Here is a 14,919-nt window from a genome sequence, read left to right on the forward strand (position 1 = left end):
ATAAGCCACTGCATGGTCAATATTTGCACAATATAAGTGGAAATTCAGACATCACCAAGACCTGGCAATGGCTTAAGAATGGCAACTTGAAGAAGGAAACAGAGGGCTTAATACTGGCTGCACAAGAACAGGCACTAAGAATAAATGCAATAAGAGCAAAAGTAGAAAAGTCAACAACAAACAGCAAGTGTCGCCTTTGTAAAGAAGCAGATGAAACAGTGGACCACCTAATCAGCTGTTGTAAGAAGATCGCACAGACTGACTACAAACAAAGGCCTGACAAGGTAGCAGGGATGATACACTGGAACATCTGCAAAAAATACAAGCTACCTGTAGCCAAAAATTGGTGGGATCATAAATTGAAAAAGTTGTAGAAAATGAAGATGCAAAAATATGATGGGACTTCCAACTACAAACAGACAAATATCTGCCACACAACACACCAGATATAACTGTAGTCGAGAAGAAAGAAAAACAAGTTAAAATAATTGACATAGCAATACCAGGGGATAGCAGAATAGAAGAAAAATAAATAGGAAAAATCACAAAATACCAAGATCTACAAATTGAAATTGAAAGGCTGTGGCAGAAGAAGACCAAAATAATCCCAGTGGTAATTGGCGCCCTGGGTGCAGTTCCAAAAGTCCTTGAAGAGCACCTCAACACCATCGGGGCCACAGAAATCACCACCAGCCAATTACAAAAAGCAACTTTACTGGGAACAGCCTATAGTCTGCGACGATATCTATAATAATAACAGCAACAACATTGATAATGAAATTCAGCCATCCCAGGTCCTTGGGAAGGACTCGATGTCTGGATAAAACAAACCAGTCAATAACACCTGTCTGACTGTGTAAACAACAACAATAAATGTGTTAGCTGCCCCATAAGCAGTTGTGCCATGACCCAACTTATCACAGCCCCCGCCCACAGCAGCAAGACTGTGCTGGACACTGAGGAAGCAGGACCAGCACTAGCCTCAGGCCTGGAGCATCCGAGGCAACACCAGACTGGAGCCTGAGAAAGCCTTGAGGCTGGGGTCCCCTGAGGAAGTCCCCTCCGGGTCTGGGCTCCCTGGAGCAGCCCCCCTGGAACCTACCTGGGCCCCCTCCAGGGCCAGCCCCCTCCACACCATCATGCCTCCGCCCCCCACCCCCGATATCTGCACACCTGGAACCTGGAGGCTATCTCAGAAGAGGAGGGATGCCAGACTCCAGAGGGCCGCCCCTTGAAGGCTGCCTGATAGCCGCTTCTCACAAGGCCCTCTTATGTAGGCTTGACGAAAGGTTGATTCAGCAACGACGACTCATCCTCAATCTTCATTACGGTCATAGACCAGCATAAAGTAAGAGGGGTGATTACAGATTACATTTTAAAACCAAAGTGACAGTAGATATTAAAAGCCTAATACATACAGGTACTACAAGCATAAATCAGGAATAAAAGTAACATTTCTATGACTGAGCAAACATGACAATGGGTAGAGGCATAACAGAGAGGGTTAAAAAGTCACATGAAGGCATCATTAAAAAAGCAGAAAAGAGAGTAGCAAGAATGCAATAAAATGATATATACGATGGGTGATTACATGTATAATGGTTACATATGAAATGGTACATGCCGATACGAAAATGGCTTAAATACTAAAAATAGTAGAAACAGAACTGAGTAAGAGTAAAAGTCATAAAAATGCATAAAAAGCATTTTAAAAACATTAAAGGGGGGGGATGACGACTCCCCCCTCCTCCTCCTCCTCCTCCTCCTTCCGGTCCCTTTGCCTTCTCCGGGCTCCTCCCCCATGCATGCCCTCTACAGGACCCCCCCCCTGGGACCAATGTCCTAACAAAGACCCTGCACGAGATTACGGGAGGAGGCCCCCCCCCCGAGGGCTCGTCTGTGCTGGGGAGTCCAGAAGGGCTCCGCCGGCCTCTGAGCCCCGCAGCACGGAGCCCGCTTGTTTCCTGGGAGCTCTCCAAGGGCTGCCGACTGGCCTTGCCTCTGTCTCGTGGCAGCCACTGGGGAGGCTGCACTTTCCGGGGGGGGGGGCTGGTCCCAGTCTCTCACACACACACACACACCCAGCGCCAGGCTCTCCGAAATCAGGGTCTGAGTAGAGGCCTCGACTAGCAATCACTGGGCCAGCCTGGCACTGCACAAGCCATCCTTGGGGGGAAGAGGAGGAGGAGGAGGAGGAGGCCAGAACCAAGGTGTGCTCCGGATCGTGGCCATGCTGAGACTTTGGGGATGGGCAGACCAGCTGCCCCGTTGGGGCCTGGTAGTGGCTGATTCCGCCCCTCCTCCCTTGGGCCAACTCTGCTGCTTTCCAGGGGACTCTTGAGGCAGAGGGATCTGCCGCCCTCGGGGAACCCTGGCCAGCTCCTCGGTCCTGCCAGTAAGGGGGGAATCTGAGCCCCACAGCAGTGTGGGGAGGGGGCAGCGAGGCCGACCCTGACGGAATGTCTGGGAAAGGTGACTGGGGAGCTTTTCATTCACTCCAATGAAGCCATGAAGCCATTTTTGCTCGTCTTTCCATCTCTGTTCAGAGACCAATAATAGGATTACTTGAAACGTTGGGTTTTTTAAAAAGGTTCTATGTCGAATATTCACTTCAGTCATTGTAGTCCTGCCAAAGAGTGGTAGTTTCAGCTTTTTCTCATGCCCTAATACCTTCCTTTATTGTAGAAAATAATTGACTATGATTTTTCTCAGCAGTTTCACTCCGATTTGAAACAATTGTGATTCGCAAGTATTTCCAAGAAGCAGTGATCTATTGGTAAGGACATTTCTGAGCTAACGGGATTTGGAGCATCCTGGGCGGGAGAAACTCCTACCACTTCAGATTCATCATCATTCAATCTAAAACCGGAGACATTGCTATATTCTTACAGTCCGTGCTGATGATCCTTTGCGCAATGCTCTCCGGACACTCCGTCAGTTAAATATTGTCATCTGCAAATAGTGCAACAGTGTGCTTTGGGTTCCCAACTGTGGGTCCCACCATCTGGGGGCTGGTCTAATAATTCTCACAAAGGGCTCGACTGGAATTGCAAAGAGAATGGGGGTGAGGGGGAGAGAGAGACACCCTCATTTTGACTCAGCCGCAGAAATGTGTCTCAGACCTCAGACAGTTCACAGAGACAACTCGTTCTGGGCTTGCACATAAGGCCAGAACTGCTTTACTGAAACTTCCATCCTTGCAATCAGAGCCCACGAGAGCTGCAAGTCCAAACCATCAAATGCTTTCCCGGCATTCAGGACCATGGCGGCCAGGTGTTGCTATGAGCCCTGCAACAAGGCATTCCAAGTGTCGCTGCTGCTGGGAGGTGTTGATCTTGATCCCTGCTAACTGGGGAAAGAGGTGCTGCTTGTGGGGCTGCCCTTCGAGTTAGCAACGGGGACGCAACCGTCCCTAGTCAGCCCGCACAGCCTCCTCCAGTGGCCATTGCTGGTGGCTGCCTTGGGGGTCTTTTTAGACTTCGGTGCGACTGGGAGCCGTCTTCTCATCCCTCTTGCTGTGTCAGCCACCTGAAGAACTTCTTGTGGAAAGGCGGCATATAAATACGCTCAACAATAAAAAGAAAACAACACCGTCAGGTCAGTCTCATTGGCTTCAGCATGTTTGTATGGGGGGAACCAGCCACATGTTTAGGTGAGAGCTCTCCGGCCTGGCTTGCCTTCCTGACATTGTGCGCCTGGAAAGGTCAGCCCACAAGGGGAGTCACTTTAATCCTCACGCCGGCATACTTACAGACCTCTTGCCTGGAAAGAGGTCAGGCTGGACATGTACGTTCTGTGTCATTTTACTTGGCATGTATAGCTGTAAACTCATTTTTCCCGTATCTTCACCCCTGGAAACTCATCAAAGCCGTTTCAGGCTTTGTGACATCCGTCTGCTTCATCTGATTAAGCTCCTTCTGGGTGGCTGGCATAACAATGCTGATGATATGACCCCCAAACCCCCCAATTGCCCAGTGTCCTGCTTCAGGGGGTTGGGACTCGGGGGGGGGCATATTCTCCATCCACTGAGTTGTCGGATCTTCTTCAGGTGCAGGAGGGGAGGCGTGTTAAGGAAGAGAACTAATCTGTCATTCTGCAATTTTCCCCAGTCCGAATTTCACACGCAGGAATAATTCACAGTTGCATGACCATAAGCAACTCCTTAGTGGAAGGAAGGAAGGAGGAGACCTGCAGAACAGCTCACACACTCGGGAAAAAGACCCTGATTTGGATCAGGGCTAGAGCGTGCTGGGGCCAACCTTTCCCCCACGCCACAGGCTAGGGCATAGCTATGGGGGTTAGGGGGCCCGTGTTCAGCCCTCTCTCTGGAGGCCCCTCAGAGTGAGGCAGATCATGAAGAACATAGGGAGAGCTGGAGCTGGGGGGGCACTCAGGAGCTGGGGGCCCGGGTTCTTTGAACCCTTTCATTCAAAGACCAGGAGAGCTGGTCTGGTGGCACCAAGCATAGCTAAGTAGGGTCTGCCCTGGTTGCATCTGAATGGGAGACTAGAAGTGTGAGCACTGTGAGAGATTCCCCTCAGGGGATGGAGCCACTCTGGGAAGAGCAGAAGAAGGTTCCAAGCTCCCTCCCTGGCAGCATCTCCAAGATAGGGCTGAGAGAGACTCCTGCCTGCAACCTTGGAGAAGCCGCTGCCAGTCTGTGAAGACAATACTGAGCTAGATAGACCAATGGTCTGACTCAGTATATGGCCATTCTGCCCTCAGACAGAGCATGTTCCATTTCAGGTGCAAGCCGCAAGCATTTCAGCTCCGTCCTTGCTCTGCTGGCGTGAGCCCCCCACCGTGACTCCGGCAAGACCCCCTTTGTCAGCTCCAAGCTCAACTACCTTCCTGTGAAATTCTCCCCAATCCGCCATCTGCATAATCCTTGTCCTAAATCACAGCCCAACAACCACGGTGCTCGTTAGCTGCTGTTTAATTAAGCAATATGGAACTTTCCTTGATATTTACAATTCCACTCGCTCTGATTGATTGGGGAAAGTGTCTCATTTTTAAATACGGCGGCTGTAAAGTTTAATACCGCTTGACTTATTGCGAGTTTCATTTACCGCTCCAGATGCTGAACCTGCCCAGCCCAAAGCAAAGAGCTGCTGGCCTATTAAATCAATGCTAACTGCGCGTGTAGAAATAGATGATGAGCCCCATTACAATCGGTTTGCTGGGTCATTATGGTGCTCTGGATTTACACACTCGTGCAAAACCAGCATTGCTTTTCCCGGACTCTGGGAAGGAAGCAGGAGAGCAGATAGATGAAGGCAATACTTGATGCGGACTGTGGCAAGCGAATCACGTCCCACCAAGGAAATGACAGACAAGCAGCTTAGAGCACTCAAGGTTCCCACTGGGAAGGGAATGAAGCTGATTTCACAGCTAAGTTGTCCATCCTAGAAGAAACAATGGCCGACATGATGCGCAGTGTACCTGCGGTGAGGCTGCGGAACGTTCTGGGGCTGCTGCAGACTTCTAGGGCCGCCCCGACACGGTTGAGAGTGAGTCGTTGGGCAAGCAGCGCTCCCGCAGTTATTCCCTGCTGCTGCTGCTGCTGCTGCACGGTTGGCACCATTGCCACTACACTGCACAGCATGTCAGCCAATATTGTGTTGGTTTTGGTTCTGGGAAGATCTTCGACATGCCTTCTCTATGTCCACTGATTTGGAAACTTGTGCTGAAAAGCGGCATATAAATATTAGTGATGGTGGTTGTTCTCTACCCGCCAGCTAAGATGGTTGTCTGAGCTCAGCATTGAGCTTAATTGCTCAGTTAAAAGGATCCCAAACCTGTTCCCGCCTCCTCTCTTCTTTCCCTTCTTCTGAAGCAGAGAAGAACGACCCATCTTGCTCTCTCAGAGGGGGCTTTGCTATAAACAAAACCAGGTGCAGGGAATAGTTTCCATCCGGCTGCCAAGCAAGGATTTTGCCACTTTCTGCAAAACAGTGCAAGATCATGCTCTGAAGCCTACGGCATGCTGGTGATACACTCAGCTCTCTAGTCCTTCTCATAAGAACCACACAAAGCTGTGAATAAGCTGAAGGGGTGCCTGGAATCAGCAGTCAGGGGCTGGATGAGGGTCCATCAGCAGAAGCTCCAATCCAGAGAAGGCCGAGGTGCTTTGAGTGAAGGATCGCTTGTTGGGAGGGGTGAGACCACTGATCTGTCCCAACTCCAGCAGAAGGTGCACAGGTGAGAAAGCGCTGCTCATTCAGAGTGTCTGGAGACGAGGAGTTAAGGTTCACCGTAAAGAGATTTATTTCGGAAATACATCTGCTCGACAGAGAGCCTGCAGGCCTAGCTGCTGCCTACAGGAGGAGCACGGGGAGCAGAGATAGAAGAAGGTGGAAATCTGTCTCTAAACCACGTAGAGAGCCTTTTTTTAAAAAAAAGATGAAAAGCCGAATGTAAATATTTCTAGAAACAAATACCCTCCACAGTAGAAAAACACGGCGGGAAACAGAGACCCTCTTTTCTTACCCCACAGCTCCACCCCCAACCCCTTCTACAGTCCTGAAGGCTCTTCCCTGCCAGCCGCATCTGGGATCCATTGACCCTGCAATCACAAAGGCAAAAATCCTGCCTCCCTTTCCAAGGAGGAAACGTGCTGGGCCGGCAAAATGGCAAGGGCTTCTTTTCGAAAATCATGTCGGAATCCTTAACAGAACATGTGAGGTCCAGTAACATCTGGGGACCCAAGGCTGAGAATCCCTGCCCCAGAGACCTTGGACAGCTCCAGGGCAACCCATCAGGGCCATGGTCAGAGCCCCTCTGCAGAATGCAGAGCCAGGAATGGCAACAAAAGGGGACTGCTCCAGTTCCTAGCCTGCTGCTCAGGCGGGGGGGCTGACCTCACCCCTCCCAGCGGCAAGCCTTTGGCTTTGAAAGGGGCCTGGCTCAATTTTGCAGGAGACTTGCAGTACTTGGGGGGGTACTTGGGGGGCAGGGTGCTTCCATCCAGGCTGGGAAGTCTTGGGAGTACTCCTCCAAATCAAAGGACATTGGCAGGAGCATGTCCTTGGGTCCTGGTGGGGTCTTGGATGAGATTGTTTCTGGTTCTTTCAGTGTGGGGGTTCTCAATGGCAGGAGGTCACCGGATGCCTGGACGACTGACTCCTCTCCCACACTCTCTCTGCCCCCATCCCCTACTCAGGAGGCTCCAGACTCCAAGGTCATTGCCGTGTCCATGTGGGTGTTTTTACAAGTGGATGTGCTGGAGTCATGAGTCAAAAGCCAGGCAGTCTGTTCAGCATGACTTGAGAAGCCCACTCTGGATTAGGGATGTGCACAGGCTGTGTTTCCAGAGGCCATTTGGAAAACGTCTGCTGCCCCTTTAAAATGGAGAAGAACAGGTGCATACTGCCTGAATTGGCAGCTCTCCTCCCAGCTAACTTTATGTGTTGGCGGCACTCTCCCCCAGCTGCCAACCCCCACCCCCCAAAATGCTGGCATGCACATGGCCTCCACACATGCGTGGCAGCCATTTGTGTGGTCAGCAAAAATATTTGATGATACCCAAATCTATTTCTTCTTGTCCTCAATATCAGGAAATGGCATTGGCCCCTTGAATGCCTGCCTACAGGCCGTAATGGGCTGGATGGGGGATAATAAACTGAAGCTGAATCCAAGCAAGACAGAGGTGCTCTTTGTTGGGGGTTGTAATCTGCAAGATGGGATAGAACTTTCTGTTCTGGAGAAGGGTATGCTCCCCCAGAAGGAACAGGTTTGTTGCTTGGGAGTGCTCCTGGAGCCTGGTCTCACCCGTATGCCTCAGGCTGAGGTTGTGGCCAGGAGTGTTTTCTACCAGCTGTGATTGATTTCCTTGAGGAGAAAGACACAGCATTCCAATCCTTGAGGGGAATGACCTGAAAACACTGGGGTGCCAGCTGGGAACCTCCAGGTTGGATGACTGCAATGCAGTCATATTGGGCTACCTTCGTACATAGTCCGGAAACTTCCGTTAGTTCAAAATGCAGCAGCCAGATTGGTCTCTGGGGTATCCTGGAGAGACCACATGATGCCTGTTCTTAAACAGTGGCACTGGCTGCCGATGTGTTTCTGGGCAAAGTATAAATGCTGCAAACCACAATTTCTAACAGAGGAACCCTTTCAGTTGCCAAACTTAAATGCTTAAATACCACAGAGTGCAAAGTCCTTTTGCACTGGAAACTGTCATTGTGTTTTAATCAGTGAGGAGAAAAATGGATTTTTTAAAAATCAAAAATCTGATTATTTAAAATTTAAATCTGTTTTTTTAAAAATTGAATTGATTTTTTGATTCAAATTTGATTTCATTTTTTGTTAAAAAAGAAAAAGAAAAAAAGAACCTAGGTCAAAGATATCATCATGCATAATAATGATAACCTCATTATATTATATGAACATGTTAAGGGCAGTATATGAGGATAAGAGATAATAGCCCTGATCAATCCTATTCTGCAGGTGGTGTACATGCAGCACACCTCCACAGTCAAGCCCTTTCCTGCTGCCCCCAAAGTGCAGTGACAAAGATGGTTAACAAATTAATTGAGGATTTGGGATGCTGGAGTAGACCTCAGTGAGGACAAGTTATAAATTATTATAAATGCAAGAGACGGGGGTGGGGAATAGAAAGGGAAAACAAAAGTGAACAAATCAGTCATGCAATCCAGAGGAAATGGTTTTGGAGTGTATCCTCCACTACAGAAGGGAAACACCTAACATGGCAGCAGGCTTTGAAAGAAACCCCATTTGGGAACCTTTTAATGACGTTTTTGTGGGTAAGACAGGCATGTGCGTGAAATGCAAACAGTGCAACAAAGGAATGCAAGGCCCAGTTGCCCGAATGAAACAGCACTATGAGAAGTGTGTGCCTATTACAGTGTGTACCTATTTTCTAAAAAGAAACCCACATCTATCTCTGAATATGCATTAAGGTTGTATTAGATTATTATTTTGTTAATTAAAAGATTAACGAGCTTGACTTGTATTTTTGAGCTGATATTATGATAAAGTTATCTGAAAGATGGGTGTCAGATGTTTGGACAGGTGCACAATTTCAGTGCTTGCCCTAAGTGCTATTTTCCCTAGATGTTCCTCTGTCTGCCCAGGAGGTAGTAGTGGAAACACTGCAGAGCAGTGCCTCCCACCCCCAACCCTCTCAGATGCTCCAGAAGGATAATATGGTTGATAGTATCGAAAGTTGCTGAGAGATCCAAGAGGGCCACAGAGTCACACTCCTTCTGTCAATTCAGAACAGACCACACCATTCCAATCAGCTTGTCGACATCCTCAGGAGTCACAAACTGAAACTGATCCAATCTAACCTCATAAGAGGAGTGGCTGGACACCTCATAGGAACATAGGAAGCTGCCATATACTGAGTCAGACCATTGGTCCATCTCGCTCAATATTGTCTACACAGACTGGCAACAGCTTCTCCAAGGTTGCAGGCAGGAATCTCTCTCAGCCCTATCTTGGAGATGCTGCCAGGGAGGGAACTTGAAACCTTCTGCTCTTCCCAGAGGGGTGGCTCCATCCCCTGAGGGGAATATCTTGCAGTGCTCACACTTCTAGTCTCCCTTTCATATGCAACCAGGGTGGACCCTGCTTAGCTTAAGGGGACAAGTCATGCTTGCTACCACAAGACCAGCTCTCCATCAGACACTGCAGTAATGGTGGGATCTGAATCTAAATCATCCTGGATTCAGGAGATTTTATCCACAAAGAATTCATTAAAAACATCACTGCGGGTAATTGATGGTTCCAAATTCTGATTCAAGGGAGGAGGGGTGTACACTAGCCCTCTCACAACCCTGAACAACTCCACCGGACATGTACTTGTGGATGCAATACAGGCAAAAAAGAATAGCTTCTTTGTTGCACAAATGGCTTGAGCATAGGTCTTCAAACATGTTCTGTGTTGTAATCTGTCAGATCCAAGTTGAATCTCCCTCCACTTGTGCTCCAGTCATCTGTACCTGGCCGCTTCAGCCCCTATAGTTCTTCCGTATACCAAGGGGCTAATTTTGAAGTGGGTCCAAGAGGACGCTTAAGAGTGATCATGTCTACTGCCCTTGTGAATTTGCTGCTCCAATTCTCCACCAGGGCATCAACAGGATCACCGGCAGAGCCAACACTAAATCCTTCCAAGGCTTCTTGGAATTTTGTTTTGTTTTGTTTTGTACATTTATATACCGCTCCATACAAAAAGGTCCCTGGGCGGTTCACAATATAAAACCAACTAAAGCACTAACATAATTAAAACAATTTAAAATACAATAAAAATTCTAAAAATGAAGCTTTAAAATTATAAACTAATCCTACTGGATTCAAAAACCTTCTCAGGCAGACCATCCTAACAGGCCCCTTACCCCTTCGGAGGTGGGACGTGATTGCGAGTCCATAAGCAGGTGGGCTGCCGCATTCTGGACCAACTGAAGCTTCCAGGTTGTCTTCAAAGGCAATCCCAGGTAGAGTGCATTGCAGTAATCCAGATGAGAGATGACGAGGGCATGAGTGGCCGTGGCCAGGGCCTGCTGGTCAAGACAGGGCCGCAACTGGCAAAGCTGGGCAACGGCACCTCTGGCCACGGCCTCCGCCTGCTGCTCAAGCAGGAGCCGCGAGTCCAAGAGGACCCCCAAGTCGCAGACCGCCTCCTTCAGGGGCAGCGCAACCCCCTCCAGGGAGAGACTCGGACTCTGCAACTGGCCAGATCGAGGAGTCAGCAAAAGCAATTCAGTTGTGGAGGGATTCCGTCGGAGCTTGTTTCAGCCCATCCCGATCATGACAGCTGCCACGAGTCCTATCAGCCTTCATCTGACTCTCGGTGACTCTGGGTAGGCCCTGCAATTGCTCACACACTTCCCTTTTTACTGTTCCTTGAAACCTTTAAGCTGGCTGTTTTCCAGTTTTATTACTCAGGCTTTTATATAAATCTGTCTTCTCATGTCTTTTAACTTTATTACATCCATTTTTATGCCCCCCCCCCCACTTTTTAATGCCTTTTAGGCTCTCATGCTTTTGGTGTATGATCTACTATTTTAGTATCTTTAGTCCTTTTAGTAGTAAAATGCACCATTTTATATGTCATCACTTTTTAAAATCTCACTTTTAACATGTAATCACCCTTATACTTTATGCTGGTCTATGACCGGAATAAAGATTGAGGGATTGATTGACTGACAGCCTCCAGACCCTGGGCAAGCACAGAAACGGCATCTCCGGAGTGGCAAGATACAGCTGAGTATCATCAGCATATTGATGGAATCTTGCCCCAAACCGACAAGTGACTTGCCCCAGCGGTTTCATGTAGATGTTAAAAAGAATGGGTGTGAGAACTGAGCCCGGGGGCAGCCCACAAGGGAGTGGCCACAGGGTAATTGTTGTAAGGATTAGATAATTAAGGGGTGTATTTTGTTATAATGCTAAGTATTATTTAAGGGAGTTGAACCAGTCTTGTGGTAGCAAGAACAAGTTGTCCCCATTGCTAAGCAGGGTCCAACCTGGTTTGCATTTGAATGGGAGACTATAGGTGTGAACACTGTAAGATATGTAAGATGCTTGCATGCAGAAGGTTCCAAGTTCCCTCCCTGGCAGCATCTCCAAGATAGGGCTGAGAGAGACTCCTGCCTGCAACCTTGGAGAAGCCGCTGCCAGTCTGTGAAGACAATACTGAGCTAGATGGACCCAGGGTCTGACTCGGTAAAAGGCAGCTTCCTGTGTTCCTATAACAATCGGCAGATTCAGCTTCTAGAAGTCATCTTCCTGTGTGCTTTGCCTCCATTTACTTTCCTTTAGAGAAATGTTTTAGGATAGAAGAGTTAATGTGAAAGAAGTCCTTATGTCCCTTCCAGAAATCTAACATCTGGGCCAAAGCCCTCACGTCCCCCACCCTGAAATGCACTCTGCCTCTTTTGTGCTTTCCCAAGTGTTTCATTTTCCTGGAGCAGCCACTGGAGTGGGGAGTCTGGAGGCTGCCTGCTCACTGGGGGACAGTGCACAGCTCAGGCACCGTGCCTGGACATGGCACAGCTGCAACAGTGTGAAGAAGAATCCCCCACCATGACAGAGAGGGGGTCGCGTACAGTGAGGATGGAACTGCAGACATTATAGGCCCAGATGATGGGGACCAGGCAGCAGCAGCAGCGAAGCTGGTTTGGGCTGTGTCTTTCTGACAACCAGCATGTTCAGGCAAAACACCTCCGGAGGAGAAGGGTAAGCTCCTCTTTAGAAAGGCCGTCCCCCTGCTGCTGCTGCCGCCGCCTCCCTTCCGGCAGATAAGGAGCAAAGATGTGCTTATGGTCTGTTGCGTCAATGTGCCTTTGTGTGCGCATCTGTGTACTAAGGGTACGCCAAAGAAACCGCAGGATTTGTGAGGCAGGACTGGCCGTTTGGTCTTTGCAGAGACAACGCGGGTCGCGTAACTAGAAGTTAGCTGGAACAACTCATGATTTTTCCTTGGCCTCCATCTTTGAAAATCAGCTTGACTTTTTCAGCCCATCTTCACGCAGAAACATGCCTCAAAGTCTTTGCTTGGCTTTGGATTGTGCAGGCCTACACGGAAATGCCGCCACATCACCGCCACGTCACAGCAGGCTCATTGAACAGCACGCGTGGTTTGATGCGTTGACGCACGTGGGCTTCATGTACTTGAAGAACGCTCCGCAACATGAGCCCCACATGCAGTGGTGTAGCCACCACTGAATGGCGGTGGGGGATCCATGACCCCAGGCTGCTGGTGTTCAGGGGTCACCTGGCAGCCCCCTTGCCTTCCCTAGGGCACCCACCCAACCCACAAATGAAGTATTCACCTGTTGAGAGAGGGGAGTTTAACATATAATATATTTTAGGTATCATGAATTTCTTAGGCTGATAGCATATTAAATGATATCCTTAGGGGAAACAATATTAAGCATGACTATACTTAATATGTATCATGTTTGTGAGTTGTGGTGGGCAGAGAAAAACAATTTGCAGACATCATCATCAGGAGGTAGCAAATTCCTTCGCATTAGAACCCGGTTCGTTCCCTCAAAAGAGACTCCCTGCCTCTCAGAAACCAATTAGCTAAATAACATAGTTCTCATTGTCGAATTGGTAAAAATGTCCCTGATCACAGCTGGAGAGCAGAAACACACACCTTCTGTCCGAAGGCCTGACAAGCACTGCCTGGGAAGAAGGAGCTGGTTGGCTTCCCTGGGGGACAGGATCCCTGTTTCATTTTATTGCATGGTGGTGGTGGTGGTGGAGATACAAAGAGCCTGGAATGGTTAGACTGTAGAGCCGGCTGCTGTGTGTGTCAAAGAGGCAAATCTCCAAATGAGAAATATTTAGCATCCGTGTCACGTTCCAGAACATTCACATCACTTCTGGCTTCCTCAAGTCTCTCCTTCCTCCTTCTAACACTTTTGGAAAATGTTGTAGAGTTGCTTCATAGGACAGCAAAGTATTGGAGTTGGAGAGCAGCACTGTCCATGGAGAATATCTCTTGCAGAGGCCTCGTTGGAATGCCTGTGCCTAGCCCCAGTGCACAACTGCTATTTGCACAGGAGAAGTCCCCCCCCCCCAATTGTGTCCTTTAGCTCTGTAGCCCAAACCTGAGGACCGGTTTGTGCAATGCTTTTGGCATGGTGAGCTACATGATTTCTGAGCAATGTAGACATGGGATGTGTGCCAAAGGAGACCCTACCGAGTTTCCAGTGAGGTCCAGTAAAACATTCAGCTCAGCATTCCATTGATCAGGAAAAGAAGCCCTGGAAGGAACTCAGTGTATCTATCCCCATGCATTGTATTGTCTTGCTGTTTCGTCCACCTTCTGGAAAGGCCAGGATATGATGGCTGCTCTTTCGCATTTCCACTGTTTGAAGACCACGGCTTCCTCAGGCTCTCCCGGGGCTGCGGCTGAGCTAGGCCTGGAAACAGCCTCTCTCCACCAGCAACTCACTGATGCAATGCCTCACCTTTTGCTGTGATCTTGGCCTTCTGGCCCTCCCATCCATGGTTGCTTCCTCCTCTGGGGCCACTAGTTTAAAAATAAAATGCTGGGTCTGTGGGCAGAGAGCTCTGCCTCCACACACAACCACCAAGAAGTGCCCCTACAAAGGTATGGGAGAGATCAGACCTCTGTGGGCTTCAAAACTGGTTGTGGTTGTTTCATTTCATTTGTTTGTTACATACAAACAGTGCAGAGGGCTGTCTCAAAAGGGCTCGCAATCTTCACACACAGAGACACACAGCAACAGCCACTAGAGAGATGCTCCATTAGGCTGTAGAATGCAGAGGGACAGCAGAACCCCAAACAGAATCAGGTTCTATCTTGTCCCTGCTTTTCAACCTCTACATGAAACTGCTGGGCGGGGGGGGGCAGGGAGAGCAAGGCCCCAGGGGCCACGGGAGAATGAGGGCCACCAGCCACCTCCGGCACCCCCTCCCCTTTTCACCCCCAAGTGGCACCCGCTGCTCTCCAGCTCCGTGCAGCAGAGCTGCTCCAATGCCAGCAAGAATGGTGGGGGGGGGGGGCGCCTTACAAGCACGCTGTTCTCGCTAACCAACTGGGCAGCCCTCCCAAGGTCATCAGGCCCCATCAGCTGGGCCAAAGAGCAGCCCGCGTGCCCTTGGGGCAGAGATAGGGACTGGCCAAGGTGGCGGGGGGGCATCTTCAAACCTTGTCCCAGGGCTCTCTCCCACCTTGCAATACCGTTGGCTGAGGACGTTCTTTGGAGATTTGATCGGAGGAGTCATCAGTGTGCTAACGTCGGTCGGCTCTATTTCTCATTCTCATGGGAGGCTGTGGAAGCCCTGAACCTGTGCCTGGTTGCTGGGTCGGGGAGGACAAGCTGAAGCTCGGTCCAGACAAGACGGAGGTGCTGCTGGCTGGGTGGTCAGCCCAATGGGGATGGGTGGGGCCGGACTCCCCCTGCAGGACTCGGT

Source organism: Hemicordylus capensis, chromosome 2 (assembly GCF_027244095.1).
Source record: "Hemicordylus capensis ecotype Gifberg chromosome 2, rHemCap1.1.pri, whole genome shotgun sequence".
Taxonomy (NCBI): domain Eukaryota; kingdom Metazoa; phylum Chordata; class Lepidosauria; order Squamata; family Cordylidae; genus Hemicordylus; species Hemicordylus capensis.